The 24042-nt window shown below is 36.4% G+C and overlaps 1 long non-coding RNA gene across 1 annotated transcript in view; it reads left to right on the top strand.

Annotated features, from left to right (window-relative positions):
• The first annotated feature begins 375 nt into the window (after nt 1-375).
• The window catches only part of LOC114686886, a 39595-nt gene continuing 15928 nt past the window's right edge, over nt 376-24042 (top strand). Inside the window, exon 1 of the long non-coding RNA XR_003733631.2 lies at nt 376-490. This is a non-coding gene — a long non-coding RNA (uncharacterized LOC114686886). The remainder of the gene's footprint in view (nt 491-24042) is intronic.

The following is a 24042-nucleotide window of genomic DNA, read 5'->3' as shown; positions in this document are numbered from 1 at the left end:
CGGCATCTGCTGCAGTTCATGCCTGCACAGCTTTCTCCAGGGTGTACACTCCAAGCTGCTAGCAAACAGAACCAGGCTGGAAGGAGACACTTGAATTTTCTATCCAGAGAAGTAAACAGAACACAGCCTACAAGTTCTTCTTATTTTTTTTTTAAAGCTCCATTTGAAAACATGGATGAAATTTAGCTGCCGAAGCATTGCTCAATCCCCCCACCATCTCAACGAGTTCATACTGTGTAAATATTGTGATCTTAATAAATAAATACTGAAGCACAGCTGGCGCCAGCAAGATATCGCTGTTAGGTTGCTGTGGCCCTGTTATCACCAGTGGGCAATGCTAATTATTCTCAGAACTGAGGCTCTGGCATACTAGGGGAAAGGAATGCAAAGGAAAGTCAACAGAGGTTGAAACAAAAATAAAACATTGTTTGTTTCAGTCCATTGCAAGAGCATTCCACCCTTGTGAAAACCAGAGATACACAGAGTACAGGTATGTGAGCTGCTTTTTTCTGTAAAAAATGATTTAACACTGTTTATTTCGGAGCTTGATTATATTCCAGTTCATTAAAATTTCTACCACTTGTTTGTCAGGGCAAGAGGAGGTAATTGGGGTGTTCAAAGGACAGTACTCTGAGACTGGAAATCTTAAATAAATGAGTTTACCAAGAGTAGTTTTGTTTTGTTTTTTTTTTTCCTTCCTCCTTGCTTCCTCCTTTTCTGGGAGGTGTGTCAGTGACCTAGCTTTGCACATTATACACAAAAGAGGTTTATTGTATACAACTGTCTTGACTTGCAAAATCAGATGCTCTTTAGAGGGATTGTCAAGCAGAAAGAAGCTGCGTACGAATGACAACATTCCCTTCTGGAAAATGCCATGGTTAATTAATAATGGGTAGCCACGGGGTAGACCTGGTGACCACTGCATCCCTCTCGAGTAGATCTGGCTCTTCACATTGTTGAAGCCTTTTAAATAATGATATTGGACTTTGAGCAGATAGATAAAGCAGAGAGTCTTGTTAAATGGCTTCTCCTTGCTTTGTGCTGTTAATGTTGAAAATTACTTTTTTTTTTTTTTTTTTTTTTGGTTTTTGGTTTTTGGTTTTTCAAGACGGGGTTTCTCTGTGTAGTTTTGGTGCCTGTCCTGGATCTCGCTCTGTAGACCAGGCTGGCCTTGAACTCACAGAGATCCGCCTGCCTCTGCCTCCCGAGTGCTGGGATTAAAGGCGTGAGCCACCACCACCTGGTGAAGATCCCTTTCTTACACCATGCTCTCTGCATTCCAGTACGTCTCTGTAGAGAGAAGTTACTTACAAAAAGGAAAACTGCCATTAGCTCAAGATAGATTTTTCTAGAGTTCTCCCATTGTCTTCTCTCACATCAAGCCTTGCTTCCTCCTCATCATCAGCTGCTCCTCACACCTCTTCATTATTTAAAAAGGATTTTGGTTCTAAGGCAAAATGGATTACAGTTGGTTATTCTTATGCCTCTTTATAGAACATCTCTGTCCCTGAAAGTCTATTATAAGATGGTTGGAAATACCCTGCTGTTTTATTCAAGAAGCCCTCAGTGAAAGGAATTTGGAGGCTCTTTTATTGTGAGGAAGAAAAATGCTCAAAGCTTACTGAATCTGTCAGGAGATTTATAGCTGGCATTGGATGTATGGCAGAAAGGCACACTATTTTACAGTTCTTATCCTTGACTCTGTTACTCAATAGAAATCGGTCTTCATATTACTCCTCATCCAAAATAAATACTTAAACCAGATAACCAGGTGCCTAGCTTATTTTTTTTTTTGCATTTGTTTTTGATTCATTCAATCCAAAGATTGTTGCTATAGTTTCCAACTCAAATCACTAGATTAGTAAAGTGATACTCATTTCAATTAAACAAGAAAGAAAGCACATTCAGAAATAGAATCTTGCATGGTTTTCAGACATAAAAATCTTGGATGCCAGAGGGACATTTAAAACAGAAAGGCCACTAACCTCATTCTGTTAACAAAATTATAATAACAGTGTGTGATGTTTTAGCTAGGCCAACAGTATTTGCTCATCTAATTTCAAGTAGACAAAACTATTGGCACTAAAGGTGAAGTCAAATCTTCCAAAACCCCACCTTGCTCTTGGCTTGCTCTTCTTTGATATTCTCTTCCTTCACTTTGCTCTCCTCATTACATTCTTAGACATGATTCCCTCTGAATTGTACTCTCTCTGATTCTTAACACATTTGCTTGCGGGATTAATTCAAGCAAATTAAATCACTGGCTTTTGAAGGAAGGCAGTGAATTCACCCGAGTCACAGAGTCATTGTAGTGACTGGTATTTTATTTCATTTTTTTGTCACCAAGTTTGGAAATGATTTAGATGTATTCTAGTTCAAATGCTTCTTAACTCAACCATCATCTCCAAAATTGACCTGGTTTGTTTCTATGACCTGAAGGTTTCTGTTGTTCTACAAGAAAGAAATGCCATTACTTCCTAAAGGCTTCTCAAATTCATTATTTTGAGGTTTCCTCATGACAGTAAATCTTTGTTTATCTGTCTCCCCTCTTGGAGTCATTTTTTTCTTGCCCTAGTACATGCAGTCAATATGAGGTTTTTTTTTATGACAATCATCTTTCAAATATTAGGAAATTGATTTGCTTCCACAAAACCCACTTTTCCCCAGAAAGAAACAAACCTATATTTTCCTGTAATTATTTAAGTATTTAATATTCAAATCCCTGTTGCTCTAAGTCCAGGCCTTTTCCTATTTTCTGTTTCCATCTTGAAGTTTAGTCACCAAATTAAAAACAATTAAAATGAGTTGAGTATTTCTTTTGAATTCCTAGTACCAAGTGTGCTTAGCATAAATAAGCAAACAAGTACTTGAAATGGTGATTGGATTCATAGAAATAAGAGTTCTGCCACCTACTCTTTTGGTTTGGCTGAACCTACAGGTTTAGCCTTATCAAAACCTTTCACATCTCTAATTGTAGATTGCTCTGAGGCTTCCAAGTACAATCATACAATTAGCAAAATCGTGGTGTTTTGCTCACAATAGTTGTGTGTGTGCTAAGTAGGCAGTAGTGATGACCATAGTGATAACAGCATTCTTACCATTTGCTTTAGTTCTGATATTTTTAGTAATGCCTCAGTATTCAACTAAGGACTTTCGTGTTTCTTTGTCTTTGGGGAACTTGTTACTTATAGCCTTATAAGGTCAGAGAGAGGATCTCTAAACACAGCACAAAGCACCCTTGGTGCCTCAATTCTTCTCATTCAAATACTGTCATAAGACAAATATATAAATATATAAAACACATGTATATATGCACAATTACACATGTACACAAATATATCAAAGCACTTACTAAATAGTAGACTTAAACAGCTTAAGAAACATTATTTGGTGCTAAAAACCATAATGGATTAAAGGAACATAAATTTTGATTTTATTTTTAGGTAACTACAGCTACCTCTGAGAGGAATACAAACATTGGACACTTAGCAACATCTTAAAATTAGGGACTCACCATAACTTACTATTGGCAATTCTTGTTTGTGATTATATATAAAATCTAAATTCCTGAAGTTATGCCATCTTCAAAATTAATATTGAATGGAAAATATTTTAGAAGTAGAATCCCTATGTCTGTGTTTCAATTAAACAGTGAAAATTTCATAGGAAATAACTGACAAATGGTTTCAGGACTACAGGCTTAGAATTTACTAACATAACGGGGTGTTTGGTTATGTTTATTATGTTTACTTTGATTCATATTAAATGTACTTCATAGGATATATATATATATATATATATATATATATATATATATATAAATCCACACTGTAGTAAAATTCTGTCATACAAAATTATATGAATACTTCTACCAATTCAAATAGATATGGACCCGATTTCTCATAACAGCTGATAGGTTGCCTTTCACTTTATGTTTTTTAATAGATTACTTATGTTTAAACATCTATTTAAGCCCTGTCTCCTAGTTTATCACAGGCTATTTAATCATGAACACCAAGAGATTTAGCTACAACATTAAATATGATGATTGGAGATTGGAAACATGTTATTCTTCATGAGATTTGAGTCTTTACACAGTGTTTCTCATTATCAACCAGATCAAAGACAACGCATTTTCAAAGGCTGGAGGCTGACACACCATTTTCTCAGATAGTTTTAGGCCATTGGATGTATAGAGCACTGATGCTTTGTCTTTATTTCTGTTCTCTTTGTTTCTATGACAATAGAAGCTACAATGCAGAAGTGAGTCTCCTGGGATTTCCCTCAGGGATTCCTCGCATCCTTGTTAGGAGAGAAGACTACAGGCTGGGATTCGCCCCCGACTGTCAGGAGTGAAGTGTGTGCACGTTTTACTTCTGAGACATGGGGAAGACTGCCTCGAGCCACTAAGTTTTGGGGGATGCTTCACAAATAAATACTATTCTAGGCACAACGAAGCATCTCCTTCCCAGGTCAGCCATCTCTTGGGACAATTCCCGAGCAATGTGACTTCCAGAACTACAGGGTCTTGTTCTGCCGATTTTGTAGTCCATTGTAACTTTCCTCCGTATGGCCCCTTCACTGAGGTTACAGCCCCATAGGAGAGTTTCCAACAGAGTTCAGAATTACTCAGTGCTATCACTGGGCTTTACATGTTTAAATTATATTTCCATTGTTTAATTCATTTTTAATTAATTATGTTACTTCCCCTTTCCCTGTCCTCCCAAGTCCCCTGCCCACTTTCTAATAGCCCATTTATTTATTTATTTATTTATTTATTTATTTATTTATTTATTTATTTATTTTCCTTTTGAGACCAAGGCTCTTGCTGTAGTCCAGGCTAAACTAGAACTGTGTATGCAAACCATCTTTAGTTTGATTTCAGGGGGATCATCTTGGCTCAGCCACCTGTATGCTGGGATTATAGATATGAGAGGCCATATCTGACTGAAAACTAGATATTTAAAACAAAACAAACATTAGAACACCAGGTAGTCATTCCCAGGAGATAGAGAAGAGCTATTGAAAAATAAGAAAAACTTATCATTTATAAATCGTGGAAATATTTTCTCAAAATGATACAAAACTCTTTGAATGTGTTCAGACTGAATTACTCTTCTGTTTTCTTTTTTAATAAACTTCATAAATTTCAAAGATGCTTCAGTGCTAGAGATGTAGCTTAGTGACTGTGTGCTTGCCTGGTGAGAACAAAGCCATGGGTTCATCTGGTACCACCAAAACTAAAACCCCAAGCAAATCAAAAGACATAAATCTCCCCGTAAACAAATCAGAAGGTTTTTCCTTTTATTTTAATATTCACTCCTTATTCTGTGCCTCAGCCCATTTCTAATATTTGAATTGATAAGTCATGATCACAATTATTAAAGTTTTTGAATGGGAATTAGTATCTTATTACATGGATGTTTTAATTGATTAATGAGGGGGTGTGTATGTATATGAGTATGCAAATGTGTGTGTGTGTGTGTGTGTGTGTGTGCGCGCGCGCGCGCGCAGTGCATAGATATCCATGTACAGGTAAGTATGATTGTGTGTGCACATGCAGAGACCATAGCAGTGTATTGTGTGTCTTTGTCTAGCAAGTTCCACCTTGTCTTGTCCCAATTTAGTGGAGGTAGGCGAGTAGCAGGTGATCTGTCAGGATCCTGTGTCATCCTCTGTCTGCCTATTCAATGATGAGGTTACAGGTCTGAATAGTCATGCCTGACTTTTTATGTGGTTTCTGGAGTTTTTAACTCAGATCCCTGTGTTTTGGGAATAAATGTTCTTATCTACTAGGTGAGTCATTTCCCCAAGCCCAGCAGTCACATTCTACATGCCCCATCCGATTCTATCTCTAATATAGCAAAGGGGATTAAATTTCAAATTACTATTGGAACAATTCGCATTCAACAACAGATGATTACATATCATGTAGTTTGGTGAGGTTGAACTCTCCTGTCAAATATGTGAATATGGATGTGGAAGGAAACAAATGGCTTGTGGATCGAGGGTATTGTCGATGTTGAAGATGTATCTGGGAAGGCAGCAGGTTAAAGGAGTAAGAAGACGGGACTGTGCGAGCTTGAAGGAAAGCAGAGAAATGGAAGATCATTCTTCATTGATAGCACTGGGGATGGAAAACCTGAATACCTGAGTGCCTTCTCCCAATCAGGATATGTGGCCATCTGATAAAGTACTCTTTTCTAGTGTCCAGACATTCAATCCTTTTGCTTTTATATTTTGAGAAATGTGAGCTGACATTTATTCTCATTCACCTGTGCATAACTAACATTTGTCTTTTTGAAGAGCTTCCTAATGATGTAATTAATGTAAAGTTCAATTATTAAATGTTAGACCCACTGTCTGGAAAATTGGAGTTTTTCTGTCTCTGTCCGTCATCTATGCAAAGCCACATATAAGCACCACCAATGCATGCCAGCGACAGAGTGCAGTCCAAGACAGTAATGAGATACGATAGTGGGATCAGGAACTTTGGATGCTTAGAAATTGTCTGAGAATTAATTATCGCCTGGGATACTTTAAGTAATGTATTCCATTGTCTAAAATTCATCATTTTCATATATAATATGCCTCAAGAAACTCCAACTTGTGTTTATGAGAGTAAAAATGAGTTTTATGTGTTAAATATCTATTTCACTGTCAGATGTGTAGTGTTTGGTAAGTGAATTGTAAATACTTCTCTCAAATTCTTAATTGGTTTATTTTTGAGAACTTCAAACATGTATGCAAAAGTATAAGATTATAACTATTCCCCTTTACCTCACTCCCACCATATCCACTCTGACATGACTTCCTCCTAATATCATGTATATTACAGTTTTGATAAGCCATTAATGTAGTCAGCGCTTCATGTGTGTCTATGAGTTTTGAGGTCATCATTGGAGCATGGGATATGACCTGTATGTCTGTCATATGGAGTTATGGCAGGTAATCAAGGACAAAGGCAATAGCTTGTGAAGCACGGGAGATCTCTGGGCAGGCCCTGGCCAATCAGTCATAGGAATGCATCCAATGCTTTGTAGTGCAGTTTTCATTTAGTAGCAGCTGTCTTCCAGGGGAAATTTTCCACCCATGCAGGTTTATTACATTCAAACTTTTCAAAAGTGTTTTCAAACTAGTTTACTAATTAGTGGGTTTCTCTTTTACACATACCCTTGGTTTTGGTTAAGCTACTTACTGCCCTCTCCTCTCCCACATTCTCAAGTCCCATCTCAACTTATTGTTATTGTGATTATTGCCAGAATTGATAATGCATGGATGTTAGGGAAAAAGTGCCAGTAATTCATCCTTAGGATACTTGCTTATGCTTAGAAGTCATAAAAAGTTTAGTGCAGAGCCTTCAGAAACGAAAGAGCATGTACATCAGTGTCCTGTTGGTGACATTACCCTTTCCAGTTTCATTTGCCTGATACTCCAGGAATTTGCACTTTTACATCACATCAAAGAGGGATCTTTTTCAAGTAGTTGCATGTTAATAAAGGTATCCAAAACTTGTCCAAAATATATAGAGGATAAGCTTACCCTGAAATTGGATATCTATAACACAAAACTGCACCTAAGGCTTAGGAAACATTGTGGAAGAGGACTAGATAACTGTTGTTTGGGAGTGTCTTCTGTAGGGAACAAGGGTAATCCTCCCATGAACTCAAAAGATATAGCTGCCTAAACAAGACTTGCAACGACCCGACCCAAATCACCTACATTTCAACATGTATGGAGAAAAAATTCACTAGTTCTCACCCATTAGATGAAAAGCTATTCCTGTTGAAGGTGAGAGAACCAGGTTTCTTTTCATGTCTTTTGTATATTCAGAGATAAGAATTCAGTTCCAAAGGTCAGCTCTAGACATATGCAAATAAGGGTAACACTAATTGGACTCTGTGTGTGTGTGTGTGTGTGTGTGTGTGTGTGTGTGTGTGTGTGTGTGTGTGAAATAAATACAAAATGCAGATCATGAATTTAAGATGAGTGGCTGGGAGACACAGTAGGAACTGGAGGAATGGAGAAAGACAGTAGAAAGGAAAGGATGCAATAGAGTGTACTCATCTGTAAAATCTTCACATTTACAAAAACTGTGTATAACTAAGTGATAGAACAATGGTCAGTTGGAATCTTGAAGGAGTACCCTAATGAGATAGTAAATCCTGACACATATAGTGTGCTGATAGGATAGATCCTGGTGCACTGGAAGGATTAGCTTGCTGCACTAGCAAGGCTGAATTTTCTTCACTCTGCAGGGCATCCCATTTAAGCAGCTTGTGGGACTTCCTAGAAATTTACACCTCTGTGGAGACAACGCAAATGGAAAAGTGTTGGTTTCCAAATCTGTTTCCCTCTGAGGAACTCTCCTGCTGAGTATAAACTGACTGTTCATTTTAGGCCTCATTTGCTATTTAGTCTTCAGAGGTATTTTCAGTATGAACAATGGAAATTTCACTTTAGTTTTACTTTTTCTTATCTTATCCATGAAGAAATAAAAAAAAAAAAATTGAAGTCAACAAGATCCAGATGTAGATGAAATTCTAAACGATCTTAGTAAATAAGAAACACAGAGCCAAATACAGAGTTAAAGGCTAAGAGATTAGAGCAGTAGCAAAGCCCAAGACTACCTTTAGATTACCACTCACTGCCATCCTTCCCCTGAGAGAGAGAGACCTTCTCCTGTGTGACCTGTCTTTTTATTGCCTTTCTGTTTAACCTTCTCATTGGCTCTAAACCCAATCACACGATTTCCTTGTCACTATCTATACAGACCTCCAAGTCTCTATGGTTGGTACTGAGATTAAAGGTTCAGGTCAACTCTTGGCTGTGTCCTTGACCACACAGAGATTCTGCCTACCATGTGATAGGATTAAGAGCGTGTGCCACCACCACCGGACTTCTGCTAAATGGCTTGCTTTTAGCTGTGATCCCTGGGCAACTTTATTTATTAACATACAAATAAAATCACATTTCAGCACAAATAAAATATCACCATATCTAGAAACAGCATACACATACTTGTAAGGATTAGGTGTTCACAATCATTGTCTTTTGCAATTCTAAATCCAACTATTCTTAACTGATAAATATAACCATGAAAATGGGGGTGGGAGGGAGATATTAGGGGAACATGGCCTACTGAATCAACTAAGCAGGGATCATCTGGGCTCAGAGGCTGAAGCAGGAAGCATGGGACCTGCAAGGGTCTACACCAGGTCCTCTGTACATATGTTTTGGCTGTTAGCTTCTTGTTCTTGTGGGACTCCTAAGAGAGGGAGTGGGTGTGTTTCTGGCTCTTTTTCCTGTTCTTGTGACTCTTTCCTCCTAGTGGGCTGCTTTGCTCAGCCTTGATGTGAGGACTTCTGCCTTGTCTTACTGTAAAGAAACAGTTTTTGTTGTATTTGGGTGTTGCCTCTTGGAGGCCTGCTCTTTTCTGAAGGGAAACAGAGGGAATAGATCTGGGGGAGAGGAGAGATGTGGGGAAGGTGGGAGGCGTGGAGGGAGAGTAAAATGTCAGGGTATATTGTAAGAGAGAAGATTCTATTTTCCATAATAATAATTACTATTAATAAAATAATAAAGAAGAGAAAGAAAACTGAGGGTATTGATGGGGCACAACATGAGATTGTGAACCATAAACACATTAAAAAAAAGTTTAACTTGGGCTAAGCATACCTTTTTTCTAAGATACTATCATTTTTGTATGGTGAAATCATTTGAAATTATTTTGTCTTCTATTCAAAATTGATGGTACGTTATCATTATCTATACTCACACTACTAAAAAGTAACACATTAGATATGATAGTCTATCAATTTGAGCCAACGCAATGATAGAACCGCCTCAAAATATTCTCACATAGTATTTTTTACCATTGAAAAATAATATTAACATTTATCAATCATCTTTACTCAAGCTTTATTAAACTATTGACACTGTTTTATGTGAAGAACATTTGACATGCCTAAAATGAGAGGCTATCCCCAAATCTTGGTAAGATAGTCAAAGAAGGGAACTTAAAATAAAGTCCTTGATTCCCAGATGTTTGATTAGCTCCTAAGGCAGGATTATCTGTGATAGAATCACTCTTCTAACTTGGAGACTTACTATTTAAAGAACACAGCAAACCATACAAATAAAATTAACAAGGTGGGACTGAATGGAGTTTTGGGAAATTAAAGCTCCTTGAAGCCTCAGGTTTACAGAGATGAAGCAGAGTTAAGTTCGACTTATTTCATTAAACAATGCAAGGTGCAATAATCTAAGAAATGCACTATGCACATCTTTTAAGTGGTTTGTACTAAGGAAATATAATAAGAAAGTTTGAAGGAGGCAATATACTTTTATAAAGGCATATTGATTAGATATATACCACCAGGCCGGAAGAAAAGATTTACTTGCCTCTTGATATTAGTGATCAACAGAGTACCTCTTGGGTTGCCTCTTGACAACAATAACCATGCAAAAAGAAGACAGAATACAACAAGTGACTGGTACTTAGTAGAAAAAGGAGTGGAGAACTAAGAAGCGCATATCTGTGATGTCAGTTTAGAAGTCTCCTAGCCGGTCACCTTGGCTAAACTGGTTTGTCTTATCAGTTTGGTATAGGCACTTTCCTGATGGGAGTGTCTCTTTGTATGCTGTGAAAATATATTGCTCTGATTGGTTGATAAATAAAGTTGTTTGGCCAATGGCGAGGCAGAATAGGGTTAGGTCGAACACTCTAACTAGAGAGGAGGAAGGAGAAAGGCAGAACAGAGAGCTGCCAGCCACCACCATGAGAAGCAAAATGTAAAGGTACCAGTAAGCCACAAGCCACGTGGCAAGGTATAGATTTATAAAAATGGATACATTTAGAATGTAAGATCTAGCTGTCAAGAATCCTGAGTCATTAGGCAATACAGTTTTAATTAATATAAGACTCTGTGTGTTTATTTGGGTCTGAGCAGCCGGGGGACCAGGTGGGACAGGAGAAAACTCCAGCTATACTTTCTAAATTCTTCCTAGGCATTGTAAAAAATATCATCCTTTACATCACTCACTTTTTTTTTTTTTTTTTTTTTTTTGTAAAAGTCTTCTCTTTATTATGAGCACAAAATGGTTTAATTTGGTAAAAATAACTACAAGTTACATATTCATCAATAATTTTTTAAAAAGATCATTGTTTATGTAACATGGTAATGTTTGGTGAAACTGTTGAGGAGGTTTTGGGGCACTACACCTGTGATAGTGACTTCTCAAGCCATCTCTCTCTGCAAAGTGAGAATTTTTTTTTTTTTTTTTAAACTTTTTTTTTTTTTTTATTTTACAACATCATTTATTTCAACATAATAGCCACAGATTCCCCTGTTCTCCCACTCTCGCCCCCCTTCCCCGTTCCCCCATCCCACCCCCCATTCCCACCTCCTCCAGATCAAGGTCTCCCCCGAGGACCGGGATCGACCTGGTAGACTCAGTCCAGCCAGGACCAGTGCCCCCCTCCCAGACCGAGCCAAGTGTCCCTGCATATGTCCCATCACTCACTTTTATGCAAAAGGTTTTAACCTGTTCAAGAAAATCAAGAAGGGACTCTTTCTACATAGGTTTAGCAAGTGGATTATCTCTTTTAGTGACATTTTGGGTTCTCAGCTGACTTTCCCCCAAGAAAATTATACTTTATAAATCAATGTGTGTGTGTGTGTGTGTGTGTGTGTGTGTGTGTGTGTGTGCGCGCACACACACGCATATGTGTAGGTTTGTAAATGTAAATATTATAAATAGGGGAAAAACAAGCAGAAATTGTTTAATATTCTTTTCTTGATAGGAGTCTCCCAAACTGGATGACATATATGATAGAAAATAACATTAAAAGACAAGCAAGCAAACAAATGACAAAGATACCCCAGCTATTTGTAGTTATCCTAAGTATTGCTGCTATCCCTGAATAATAAAGGAGTGAGAAAGTGAGATGATACCACTTAATGTCTAATTTCTGATCTCCTGCACAGGAATTTTACTCTAAAGTATATTAAACCAAGCATCAACACTCTACCTGAAGTGGGATATAATGAGGTCATGGCATGGAGAGAAAACATGACCTCTTCTCTAGAGGCAATATTTAAATACCTTACCTTATTGCTCATACATGTAGAGTTGAGGAAATGTTCATAGCATGCATGTCATGCATGACAATACTTTCTTCCTAGATTATTCTTGTTTACTCCTTACTTGGTAAAGATTATTGTTATAGATTTTAAAGCCTACAGTATGGCAGGCTGTATTGATTGATATAAATTGTGGTATGAGGTCGTAATAAGTACAAAAGTATCATGGAATCATTTTAAAGAGAGCTATGTGACAGAGAAAGCATGAAGACTTACATAAAATGCCAACAGTATTGGCGTATCTGGAACCATAGCACAATGAGGTGGGAATAAAAAGATCTCTGGGACTTCAACAAAAATGATTTTCTTTGGAAGATATTTAGATTCTTAATACAAGTTTTAGGTACAATTCAGCTGTATATTCTTATACAGTTTAAGGAAATAAAACAAAGATCCCAAGAATCCTTTGGTAATTTTCACCAATTACTAATATTGATAATTGGTATTTTAATTTAACATTCACTATATGATTAGCACACAGAGATAAGTAAATGAATGAAAATAGTTAATATTAGTTTGCTAGGTACTTTAAACAAACTGCCAAAAACTGATGCTCTTTAAGAACAGTGGTAAATTGACTCAGTTCTAGAGGCTACACCTTTGATATTACAGTGTTAGGATTGATTTTTATCTTCACGAATATGTAGAAAATATTCATGCTCTTTGTTTTGCCTCGGTGGTCTCTTGGAATCTAGCATTCCCTGGAATGGAGAAGTATCATGTGATCTCTGCCCCCACCACCACATGGCAGTCCCTCTATGTCTATGTCTATATTCAGATTCACCCTTTACATAGAGCATAAATCATATTCACCTAGGCACATAGTTTCTTTTGTCTGACCTTAATCTTAACTTTCTAAATCTACAGTGGCCCTCTTTCCAAGGATGATCACATACTAGTCACAGGAGTTAGGACATAAATAAATAGAAAAATGACAAAATCAATAGCTTTTAAAGATTCAAATATCTCAGAACAAAATATATACAAATACTGTGCAATGGATTTATAAATCAAGCATTAGAGTTTTCTTATTGTCATTTGTTACCCATTTCTCATAAACAGTACTGTTTCTCCATCAGCCTAAACTTAAGTAATGTAGCATAGTATCAATAACTTTAGTACTTAGAACCATCCTTCTGATTAAGCTTCTAGTAGAGATTTTTAACTTAGAAATGTAGCATTTAGAATTTACGTTAATTTTCTAAGATTGTGGACCAATGGCTAATTTGTAATGTTTACATAAATACTTTAGTGAAACTTGGAAATGTATGATCTATAAACATTTGGGACCTGAGCATGTGTAGTCTTTAAGTGACATCATGGCTATGAGCTTCATACATGTTTGCATGTAGACCTCTCTGATGTGGTTCAAAAGAATATAGTAAGAGTGAAAGGGGAATTTAAAATTTAATTTTAAATTAATATGATTAAGAAAATAGAACATTTTAATATTATCTTTTTAGCTCCCTTCCTCCATGTCAAAGGCAGGTTTTCTGAAATTGTGAGCTTGCCTGAATAAATAATAGAACAGAAATTAAAGAATCAAAGGAAATATATGATAGGTTGATTGAAAGTGGAAATTATGGTTTTTTTTTAATTAACTTTTCTATATATTTGAATACTTTAGAAGTTTCTAAGGACACCATAGAAGAATAATCCAGAGATCCTGAGTTCATACTTACATTTTCTGAGCAGACAGTAGAGGGAGGAGACCAAGGACCAAGGAACTAATTCCAAAATTCTGACCAGGGCTTTATTAACATCTGTGTCTTCCCTCTCAATGGGCAAAGAGTGTGTGAGTCAATGAAGATGTTCCAATAAATATATGGGATTGGCAGACACTCTGAGATACCCATAATGAGGTCAAAAGATATTTCTATCTCTTTTCCACAAAACTGTATTATTCAATAATGGTTTTGATGTGAAGACATTGAGTCTCATGGACTTAACTGATTCTATTTACATCAAGGGTAATTTTCAAAAATGTTGAAACTGTGCCAAAGGCGCTTAAACCAGATCTCAATCAGGCACTTATATTATTAATTGAGAGAATCTTTATGAATATCTTCCTTGTAAAAAATTATGGAACTGTGGTAATGCTTGGGCACTCTGTTTTTTGTTATTTGACAGCTGACTGCAGGCAGACGTCCTGGCTCATGATAACATTTGAACGTAGACCCAGGGCCATATAACAATTCAGTCTGTCCTCTGAGCCTTACTTCAACCTTGCCTCACCCTCCCTGTCCAAGCCTGGTGTTTAATACTCTGTTTCAGATTGGTGAAAGCTGGTAGTTTTTGGAGGTCAAGATCAACAGAGAAGGTCACATGTTCATTATTGCATGGCACTCTTGCAATCTCCCTAGAGTAGATTCCAAGATCATTAAATGGAGTGCCAGCATAATTTTTTCAGATCTTAATGGAATTTTGGATTTAGCCCAATAAAATCATGAACTTATCTTTGTTGTTTTTGTCCCCTGTACGTCAACTCCCTTGAGCTTTGGGTGGCAAATGTATTTATTTGGGACAAGTTTCAGGTAGCATTACTTTATCTGGTTTGCTGTCACCAAGGACTCATATGTACTACTCTTATGTCAACCTCACCATCAGCCAATTAATATTCCTCTTTAAGTGTTTTAAAACTAAGACTTTTAATTTGATAAGAATCAGGCCCTCTGAATAGGTGAGAGTGTTGATTGGCTTGATCTGTTTTGGGAGGCATCTAGGCAGTGGTACCAGATCCTGGGCTCGCTGCATGAGATAGCTGTTTGAAACCTGGGACTTATGCAGGGACGCTTGGCTCAATCTGGGAGGAAGGGACTGGACCTGCCTGGACTGAGTCTATCAGGTCAATCTCAGTCCTCGGGGGTGGCCTTGATCTGGAGGACGTGGGAAAGAGGGGTGGGCTGGGGGAAGGGGAGGGGGGCCGGAAGGGGGAGAACAAGGAAATCTGTGGCTGTTATGTAGAACTGAATAGTATTGTAAAATAAAATTAAAAAACAAAAATTAAAAAAAAAGAATTGAGAAGTGGGTTGCTGTTATATTTAAAAGACAATATCTATAACAAAACTTTTGACAACTTAATTCATATGCTATGCTCTCATTTCCTATATTTTGCAAATTAATGTCCTTTAAAAATAAGATCAATACACATGGTGGGGGGGAACTTTTGCAGCTATTTTTCTTTTATTACATTTCTCAGAATCTTACTGTTTCTTATAATAAAATAATCACAGACTCAAGGTACATGCTCAAAATGATAAAGGATGGGGAGCTTGCTTTCTTTTATTTTCCTCCATCTTTCCATTCCTTTTGTTTTCCTTCTTTAAAATTTTGAATATTGAACAACTCACTAATACTGATGCCTAAGATTGGAACTAGAGTTTTGAGTAAATAAAATATTGTGTTACGGTTGTCTTTCTTATTTTCATTTTCAAATTTCTGTTAATAAATGGGGGATGTAGTCCAGAGTGATAGAGTGCTTATTTAGCATAAAAAAATCTGTGGCTTCATCCTCATCATGTAAGTCATGCTGGCACATGCCTGATAGCCTAGAGCTCAGAAGATGGGAAAATGAGGCTCAGAATATAAAGGTCATCCTTGGTATATAACAAGCTTGAGGTCAGCAGCCAGGATTACATGAGATCCTAAAAAAAGAAAAACAACAACAACAAAGAGCAGCAAAACTTATTTGAAAAGCTGTATTTTACCTAAGACATATACCTTATTAATCAACAATGACATAAATGTGAGTGCATATGTAGGGAATTAGCAGAAGCCACCAATTTCAAACTCAGTAAACAATTTTAAATTCTAAAAGCACAGTGAATAGCAATCTCTGATGCCAAAAGGACTGGAGAGATGGAGGGGAGATGGGTCTAGGAGGAAGCATGCTCTAACTTCTAGAATAGTGCATTGCCCTTCCTGTGACAGGAAGCTCAAGGCAGGTTTCTTAACCAATACTTCAGAGAAGTCACCTGAAGAAGATGACTGAAGAGATTGGCAGACTGATCACTATAACCTTCAGTTACTGGTTTCCATTAACAATATATAATGGTTTACTGCGATCACTGTCCATGTCCACAGATAATTTATTTTGTATTTTTGAATAAAGACACGTGTATATTCCTGATATAGATTGCAAAACCATATACCAATTTCCTACTTTCAACTTAAATCACTGAGGCATTCTTACTATTCTGTTATCGTCAGAATTATACCACTTGAATCTCTAGATAAAAAGTTCAGAAGCAGCTTTTTGGAGAGTAAGAATAATTGCATTCAAAGAAGAGGAGGATCTAATTATGTAACAACCTTTGTGTAATAAAATTTTGCTTTAAGTTTTAGAGAAAATTCAAATAGTACATATCACTTCAATATATAATATAGACTAATTTTAAATTTGTAAATGCAGAATTCTTTATGATGAAAATAAATTTGCTTTTTCCAAAGATAATGTATTTCTCTTCTTTTATCATAACCTATCTAAAATACAACCATGTTTTCCAGAGTAGGGACGATAGTATCCATACATCCATTCTCTGGGCCAAAGGTTGCTTTACTGGTGACTGCATAATCCCTATCCTGTCTATAGACAGGGGCTTGCTAATATCAATTGGTCATGCTTTGCCTTATCTTTAGTCTCCACCCTCTACTGGAGGGTCTGAGATAAGCTATCACCATTGATTAAAATGACTTTCAAACTTTGCAGCACTGTCATAATGAAAACATACTTTTTTCTCATGCAATTCTTCTTTCCAATTTATGTCATGCTCCCACCAAGCCTAATTATTGTCAAATATTATACCACAACTAGAAACCTAGCTATCTTAACCCTTTGTGGTTTTCTAGTTGAACTTTGCAAACACTTACTTACTCCAGCAGATAAAATGTTAGGGTTCACCAAGGGAAGGTGCTTTAGGTGGACTGTAAAGAGGAGGGCCATCCCTTCCATTTCTGGTGTGTTTTCTTCTTTAATTCAATGCTATTGTGTGAAAGCACCCTTAGACTCTCACTGGCATTCAGTGAAGTTTTCTGGAACCCTCACAAACATCTTCCCAGCCAATTTTAGAAGCCTGAAGGGGTGGTTTCTAGAAAGGTATGCTAGCTCACAAAATTCCAGGAATAGCCTGCCAGGTTGGCAAGTTTTTCATGGAGTTTCATTGACCCTCTAGTGAACAGTGTCTCTTATGGCAACTCTAAAAATTTCTGAACAATACAATAGTCTCATCCACATCCATGAAGTAAGATGTAATAAAATTATTTATGTGGGTCATTCACCATAGGTGGTTCCTTCCTTGAATATGCCACATCAGCCCTTGGTGTCCTGGATACTCCTTGGAACATCCATTCCTCAACTCTAGAGTTCTGCTGCACTCATTAAACAACATCCATTACTAGTGAATGATTATGTTTATTAAAAACTTCCTGTGAAGATTAGCTTCCAACTCTTAATGATATGTGGCTACTTAGCAACATCATATTTGTTTTTGATGGCCAATCTAGCTGTGTGTTTGCTTGCTATGAGGACTTCATCTTTAGCGTAAAAGATAACCACATCCACTGCCAGAGCTTGATGCAGTTAAAGTATTCCCCTTCTTTGAGACTGTTCTCAGAGTACCACTTCACAAACACAACTTTCACTTTGGCCCAGGTTACAACCTGATGCCTGTAGTGAGTGCATCAGGCTAGGAAATTTCCCTCCTCCTTCAGCTTATTACAAGTGGTACCAATGTGGTATTGGCATGAAATGGAGATGTTGGTATAATGGTGTAGATGATGCCAGGATTTACTTCACTCCTTACACCTGTCTGTTGCCTTTAAGCACTATCCAAAATGTAACACATTTGGTAATTGCTTGTCAAGGGTCCTAGCTATACTTATGATCTAATGGTCCTGAGAACTAATTATGGGTAATTACAGCTCCATAGACATTCAAAGCATCATGAGCAGTTGCTGTTTTCTAGCAGAGACAGTGTACCCTGGGATCAATTGTCCCCATGGTTTCCCTGTAGTATGTAGGATCTCTTTCCCTATGGGATATAATCCTATTCTAAAGACATCACTGCTCTAGAAACCACGGAAGCCTATGTTGAGATATTTCTGTCGGTTATTGTCAGAGCCTCTAGGTGACTCACAAACATGGATACCTTTACTATCACAGGGTCTACTTGATTCTATGTCTCAAGTGACAAGTCTGCTTATATTGTGGATTAAACTTGCAGCACTGATAGTTTTCTGGGAGGGTCACAGTAAGACTTAACGCCCTTAAAAATACCTGCCAGATAATCAATAGAAGAATATCAAAAGTATTGTCCTCCAAGTTAAAAATAATGCTTACAATCCTTTTCCTTTTGATCCTGGCAGAAAGAGTTGTGAGGTATACTGGTCTGACTCTACATGTAAACTTTCAGACTATGGAGCTGACAAATACTTCTGTGTCTGTGGAAGTTGTTAATGCAACACTACTGCACATGCTTTTTAATGATGAACTCACAACGATTGAAAGATTGACTATTAGTTATGAATAGCAAAATGTCATCAATAGAGTAAACAAGTGACATTATAGAGTGTCTGCACTTCCTAGATCCCTTTAGAGTAAACCATAGTGGAGCTTTGGGCAAATGTCAATCAAAATGAGTATAGTCTATTTTTGACTTCCTTCCATGTAGCAGTTGAAACTTAACCCCCTACCAGAACTTTATGGTGCATATCAGGATCTGCCTATAGTTATTCTAGAAAATGTTTTGTATCTGGCATCACTGTTCAATTTAAGTTTACAATTAACTAGCTTTGTGAAAGTCTATTTTTGTAGGCCTAAAGTGAGCAATTGTGATAAATTAAATACTTATTCAGAGATTTCTATAAATATGCATCTTTCAAAAATAAAACAAGATGAGCTATGTGGATATCATACACAGTTATCTATGTGTTTATGTATGTACATACATTCATATTTGTATGCATACATGGCAAACACAAACACATATACTTTGGGACTTGCTAATTATTCAATATAACAGACTTGAAGTTGACCAGAACCAGTCTCCATTTATTATCTGATATTTAACTAAAATGTCTCAAATGGGATCAATATGAATATAATTAAATCTTTGAATAATCATAAACATTATCCAGGGACCAAATCTAGTAGCCATTAAAAGATGATCATCTTCCACCATTTTACAGATGCCATTCACATGGCTTTCATTTTGTTCTAGGAAGCTTGTAGAAATTGCCACAGTATTTACTTATCATAGTGTTTCAGGTAGAATTTATATTAGCTTGTAAATTTAGAAAATAGACAATGTGTAGAAATCATACTTACTCCTCTAAGATCATTAACTATAAGCTTACTTTTTAGATGTTTTATGATTATAATTCCTGTTTAAATCATATAAGTCCATTCTGAACTCATTCACCCTTACTTTACAATATAATATAAGAGACATGAATACTTGCAATTCCAACATTTTAAATCATCTACAATGTCAAATTTATCTTGTGAATAAGGGAAATTGTTTCTATTTCTAAAAGATGGACATCTCTAACTTTGTTATTGTGAAGTTTCTGAAGTGTTATATTATTACACTCTTGAGTATATAAAAAATGTTCTTACATGGAGCTGAATGTAGTTTCCTCAAAATTGTATTGGTTTGGTATTATTTTTATATTCTGGAGATGAACAAAACTTGAACACTCTTTCATATATTACAATGTTCCCTGTGATTGCAGAAAATTATTATTAGTTGTTAACTATTCTTTTTGTGAAGCTAAATATTCCCAATTTCCTTAGCGTATATAGAAATAGTTTCAAACTACCCTCTACAAAGATTTCTTCCTCTAGATCATTAAATCTCTACACTACATAGTGCAACAGACATGGCAGGCTCTGGGCAAGAGGGTCTAGGATGCTCTTCTTTCTGATAAATATAACTTAATACATGGACATTATAAAATAATCACCATTATCTTTTTCTCACAAGTATTTTAAGTCACTACACCATTTATCACAAAAATGAGAATTATTTGAATAACAAAAAGGAACCTCTAATTGCATCTGAAGTAATATTACAAGCCTATACATAAAGAAAATCATCTCCAAATGTTAGAAAGTATTTAAAAATAAAACAGTGTAACATTGCTAAATTATTCATTTGGTGGATTATGTTAACTATATGTCTATGCAGTATAGTTTTTGAGATTTTGCAGAATTCAATAGTTTTCATATTCAATTAACTATGTGGTCCTACTTGCATTAAAATATCTCATTGAAAAAAATACAAATAAGATCATATCACTTGACTGAATTTCAGAATCTTTATGAATTAAAATGTGTTCAATATCACAGAATAGTCTTCAAGAAACCTGTAATAGTCAGCACACTGGCATTTTCCTATCATTCCAAACAGCTTTGCTAAGATGTAGTCATTCACAACCCTAATCTCAATTTTGATGCCATAATCTTTTTTTCTCTACATTCTGCTGGCCATGAGTTCCAGTTAAGGATCTCTGTCCTTTATGTTTATAAAGGGGACAAGCTTCAGTCATTTTCTGAACATGGAGACGAGATCACTGAAGCGGTTTCTAGAAGTTTTTACCTTGACTCTGTCTACACATGATGCATGGCATTTCGATCAGCATCAGTCAGTTCAGGCCATATTAACTTCTCTAGGAAGAAACTCAATCTTTCTATGTGAACAAGGGATAACAATAGAAGTTTTGATTGTATCTGTTAACTATTATAGCCCTTATGCTAGCCATGGTGTTAATGGGAGACAAGAATTCTTTGATTCTTATGAGCTAGATAATAGTTTTGAAGGTCAGTTTAAAGCAAATCATTTCATAACAAAAGACTAAATGACTAAGTACAATTTTTTTGGATGAATGATGACTCTTATTTAGAATTAATCTAAAATCATAATATATGCTACTAGAATCAACAGACTTTGGAGTTAACAGCAATAATTGCATTTATAAAGGGATTCTTGGAAATAAACGACTGACATTTTAAATCAGCCAAACTGTGGATAGAGAAAAATATATAATACAAATGAAATACTGCTTTCTTTCAAAGATTTGATTACTGCTAAGTAGTATGAGTTACCTATAATAATGAAATGGAAAAATATGGTTTTATCATTAAAATATGTTTTCTACTTATAGCTCTTACTACCTGATAAGAGGCCAATTATTATAAAAACTTTAACATTAATATAATTTGGCTAGAAGGCTTTTCTGAACATCACTAACTATCCTTATTTCTGTAAATGGAAATTAGAGAAAGGTGTATGTTTTGCTTTAAGATTTGTTTTGCAATGTATTTACTGGGAAGATTATGAGAAGGAGGCATACTACTGTGTCCATATCTATTGCCAATCCAAAAAAAAATTAGCATTGTTGAAATCAGACTGATATAACTATTGTGGAATGTTGCACAAATTCCTAAATGGTCTTATAATAAAAATCCAGAGCCAGCCGGGCGGTGGTGGCGCATGCCTTTAATTCCAGCACTCGGGATCTCTGTGAGTTTGAGGCCAGCCTGGGCTACCAAGTGAGTTCCAGGAAAGGCGCAAAGCTACACAGAGAAACCCTGTCTCGAAAAACAAAAAACAAAAAACAAAAAACAAAACAAAAAAAAAATCCAGAACCAGATATTGGGATAAATACAGAGAGATAAAGGAACAAGCCCCTAGAGAAACTTCTCATCACTACTGAATCCTCAGGCCGAATGGAAGGCAAGATCCTATCTCCAGGTGAGACCATAAGCCTCTGAGTCCTCAGCCTAAAAGGGCCTCTGTTCCTGTCTCTGCCCAGCTATTTCACTTCCTTCCTAGTGCTGGGATTAAAGGTGTGTGACTCCCAAGTACTGGGATTAAAGGAGTGGGCCACCACTGCATGGCTCTGTTTCTTCCCTAGACTGAATCAATCTCACATAGTCCAGGTTGGCTTTGAACTCACAGAGATCCAGAGGGAGCTCTGCCTCACAAGTGATAGTATTACAGGTGTGTACCACCACTTCCTGGCCTCTATGTTTAATCTAGTGGGTAGCGCTGTCTTGTGATCCTCAGGCAAGCTTTATTTGATACACAATATACCATCACATTTCCCCCTTTTCTTGTCTAAAATAATGAAAGGTTAAAACTAATATAAGAAAAACTATATACAGTAAGTATAATAAGTATATACAATCAAGAATTATGATAACAATGTCTAGTCCATAAACATTTGACAGATTCAGAGAAACTACTCCATAATTTATTCTATTTTGGTGAGCCCAAAATGTTGTACCTAATTTACTTTCTATCCTAACTTGTATTACCAACCCAAAACTATCTTTTGATGTCTTTCAAATTTATACACTTTACACCTCTTTATGGAAATTCTTTTCTGAATTTGTTAAAAAGGAAAACTATAACTATAACTATTTAGTCTTCAACTCCAACAGAGACCAAAGAAGGAAATAATATTAACTGAGTAAGAACGAAGTTCAGGCAAGTGACTTCCAAAAAATGTAAGAAATAATAGCACCAGCTGGCTGCCTGGACAGTCACCCAAGGTTTCTCTGCAATATTGGGGCATCCATCTTTGGCTTGGCGTATCTGACAGAGTCATCTGTGAAGCAGGATTTCTAGAGGGTCTTCCTACCTTGTCTTAGCAAGGTTTGGCAGTCCTTTTCTTGGTGTCCTGCTTGTCCATTTGGACAGCATACTGTCAGCAGTCAAGACAAGGGCACTTTCTTACCCAGTGGCTAATTTTTGCCACAAAGAAAGTAAACTCCATACGGAGTTCCATCAATGCCCATCATCTTCACTGAAGTAGATGGGTGCTGCCATGTGTAGACATGTCTATTGTCATAAAAAATCTGAGTTATTAAAACATCTTAAATACCATATACTGCAGATCTCTGAAGTGTTTGAAGATGACCTGTCTATCTGTTTGACCCTTGAAACCATACCTAACGACTGTAATGAGTAACTACTAACTTGCATTTGTTACCCTAAATAGTTGGAAATAACTTTCAATGACTAGAAAATTGCATTACTTTGTTAAATGAGCTGTATAGATATAATACTTTGAACAAGAGTAGAAATGTATGTAAAGTATATTCTAACAAATTTAATCCAAATTTACAACACTATACACAATTTGTATGCAAAATAAAAAATCCATCCAATGTAAAATATTTAAAATAAATAGTTGCTTTTTAAAAGTAGATTAAATTACCTTTTCATCTTATATCTATATTCTCATTTTTTTCTTTTCAGAGTAGATTCAATAATTCACCTTTTATCTTATCATATCTATATCCTCTTTCTTCTTCTTTTTCTTTTTCAAATAAGAACCCTGAATCTAACCTCCTTTGTTTAGCTTTTTCCCTGACCATTACCAATAACAACTTGTAATCGACCCCAAAACAATGACAATTATCCATAACTCACTGAAAGACCAAAAACTACCCACCCCATCTCTTGGGAATGTGGGTGTTGTTTTCTTAAGCTTACTTCCTGCTGTCAGGGGATGAAAGCATTTTTAGGGCATCTTGAAAAGAAAAATTTTGGGTTACTTGTCAAGTCCTGGCAGAGGTAACTGTATCATTTCTTGTCCAGTCTCTGCATAATGGGAAAGGGCAGAGTTTATCTAAGTCCTGGTTAGAGTGGTCTGTGAGGCTGGATCATCTCAGCTAGCCATCTTGAAATTGTCTTGAGCAGTTTGTAGTCTGAAGCCTATCTTCGGGTGGTGTTTGTCAGCTTAATGGCATTATCAATGTCCTCATGGAATCGTCATTGTTGGATTCCATCATCTTTTTGGAGACTTCAAAATACAGCTTAGCGTAAGAGATTACAGTTTAGGAAATGAAAGATACAAACCCTACAAGGTATTTACATTCAACAAAACA

This window comes from Peromyscus leucopus, chromosome 8a (genome assembly GCF_004664715.2).
Source record: "Peromyscus leucopus breed LL Stock chromosome 8a, UCI_PerLeu_2.1, whole genome shotgun sequence".
Lineage (NCBI taxonomy): Eukaryota > Metazoa > Chordata > Mammalia > Rodentia > Cricetidae > Peromyscus > Peromyscus leucopus.
Note: the sequence above shows the minus strand (reverse complement) of the source record. Positions and strands in the feature narration are given on the sequence as shown.